Source organism: Lissotriton vulgaris, chromosome 1_1 (assembly GCF_964263255.1).
Source record: "Lissotriton vulgaris chromosome 1_1, aLisVul1.2, whole genome shotgun sequence".
NCBI lineage: Eukaryota > Metazoa > Chordata > Amphibia > Caudata > Salamandridae > Lissotriton > Lissotriton vulgaris.
Genome location: NC_141685.1, coordinates 228190710 through 228192953, shown reverse-complemented (window position 1 = coordinate 228192953; position 2244 = coordinate 228190710). Strand labels below are relative to the sequence as shown.

Genomic DNA, 2244 nt, shown 5'->3' with positions numbered 1-2244 from the left:
TCCACCTTGAGGAGGAGGGCAAAAATGAAAAACCCCATAGGGACCCGTCTCTGCACCTGCTTTTTAGACTTGCCGGTGCTGAGCACCATCAGGACCCGGCCCACTTAAAGCCCTGGTTATTAAACCCACCCTCCGCTGCTCTCTCTATCAGCTCTCACTCTCTATCACTCTCTCTCTTTCAGCTTTCACTCTCTATCTCTCTGCTGCTCTCCCTCTCTCTCTTTCAGCTGCTGTCTCACTGCTGCTCTCTCTTTTTTTTCTCTCTTCTCTCTGCTGCTCTCCCTCTCGTTCAGCTCTAACACTCTATTTGTCCGGTGCTCTCTCTCCGTCTCTGCTGCTCCCAATCTTTCTCTTTCAGCTCTCAATCTCTCTTTCTTTTTTTCTTCTCTTTCTGCTGCTTTCCCCCCTCTCTTTTGTCTCTGCTGCTCTCTCAGCTCTTACTCTCTTTCTCTCTGCTGCTCTCTCGCTGTCTCTGCTGCACTCTCTCTTTCTCTTTCTGCTCTTACTCTCTACCTCTCTACTGCTCTCTCTTTCTCTGCTTCTCTATCTCTCCCCTCACTCTGCTGCTCTCTCTCTGTCTCTGCTGCTCTCTCTCTTTCAGCTCTCACTCGCTCTTTCTCTCTGCTGCTCTCTTCTGCTCTCTCTCTCTCTCTCTCTCTTTCAGCTGCTGTCTCTCTGCTGCTCTCTCTCATATAGTTTGGTTGGAAAAACAGGAATTGGGCAACTGCTTAAACTAACCATAGTCCCTGGGTCAGAGAGAGAGCTCCGTCGAATACTGATTGGCTCTTGGGCAGGATGAGTGGGCGCCCTCAATAAGCGCAATGAAAAGAGGTTTAGTAGTGACACAGGGAGTAGTCAAAGTATCTCTTAAATTACCCCACCTTACTATACCGATAGGTACATTGTATAACACTTCACCTATACTAAGTTTATGTAAGTGGTGTGCGTAGAATATCATGTGCCGAAATAGCTCAGTTGGGAGAGCATTAGACTGAAGATCTAAAGGTCCCTGGTTCGATCCCGGGTTTCGGCAGGTTCTTTCGTCCTTCATTGATGTTAATAATTTCCTCCGCGGTCGCAGTCTTTTCTCGCTGCTGTTCCGTCTTCCCTGCCTCTCCACTTTCACGTCATTATTCTCTCTTCGCCCTTCCTCATTCCCACCTGCGGACTCTTCCTCACATCCGGGCACTTCAATGAATGTTTAATGCTATGTCTTCTCTGTGACCCACTCGTTCGCCTATTTAAGGTTTTATTGTATGTTTACAGATTTATTGTATTTTTACAGATTGGAAGAGGCGCTGCAGCTGCGGAGGAAACACACACAGTCTAAAGCCGTCTCACGCTTCAGGCGTGAGAGAGAAACATGTTCCCTTCCTCACTTCCAGCACCACTCACCATTAATGTGCACCTGTGTGCGCGGGTGTGTCTGTCCCATCAGAGCGAGGGATTTGGCAGGGTGGACCTCCACAGAGCCCACCTCTCAGCAGCCCGCTCCCCTGGCTGCAGCGGTTCCGGGTATAGTCCTTTTGTGGTGTTGAATATGCCATCGGTCCTGTGTTTTAAACACCCTATGTCCTTTCCTATCCTAACATAAACATTATTTTGGAATAGACAGAGAGCAGCAACCAAAGGGGTACTGCTGTGGACGAGCAGCCCCGGAAACACTTTGTATTATCAAGTTTGTAAATGAGAGTGCGGTGATGTATTTGTAGAAGTAAAAAAAAATAAAAAAAATTCTGGCAGCGGTGGGATTCGAACCCACGCCTCCGAAGAGACTGGAGCCTTAATCCAGCGCCTTAGACCGCTCGGCCACGCTACCACGTTGGAGCGTTGTCCGTAACACTTTATGTAATCTAAACAAAGGTAGAGATCTGCAAGGATGAGGTAGCTTATTGCTATGTTTCGCCTCTCCCCTGCGGTGCCCCACATCAGCGTCTTAAAGCCCCACCATGGCCCATTAGCTCACCTTGGGCACCATGGGTACAACCAGAGCTGCTCCTATATTGCCCACTCAGCCTCCACTATTCCCCCCACATGCCGTGAGGGATACCGGCAATACAAAGAAGGAACTGGCTACCAGGCACTGGCCATCAGGCTCTGTGTGAGCCCAGGAAAGAAAAATGTACAGGGGGTCTAAGATGGCATTGGCTGTCCAAGCTAGTCCAGTCCAATCCTTCCTCTTCAACCAGTCCAGATAAGACGCGCTCCTGCCCCTCCCCTTTCACTAGTTGCTCTGTTGTGGCG

The 2244-nt window shown here is 49.4% G+C and overlaps 2 non-coding genes across 2 annotated transcripts; one reads left to right on the top strand and one right to left on the bottom strand.

Moving 5' to 3' along the window:
• The first annotated feature begins 960 nt into the window (after window positions 1–960).
• TRNAF-GAA (transfer RNA phenylalanine (anticodon GAA)) lies at window positions 961–1033 on the top strand. The gene has a single exon. It is a non-coding gene; the product is annotated as a tRNA-Phe (tRNA).
• Window positions 1034–1737: 704 nt separating this feature from the next.
• TRNAL-AAG (transfer RNA leucine (anticodon AAG)) lies at window positions 1738–1819 on the bottom strand. The gene has a single exon. It is a non-coding gene; the product is annotated as a tRNA-Leu (tRNA).
• Window positions 1820–2244: the final 425 nt, after the last annotated feature.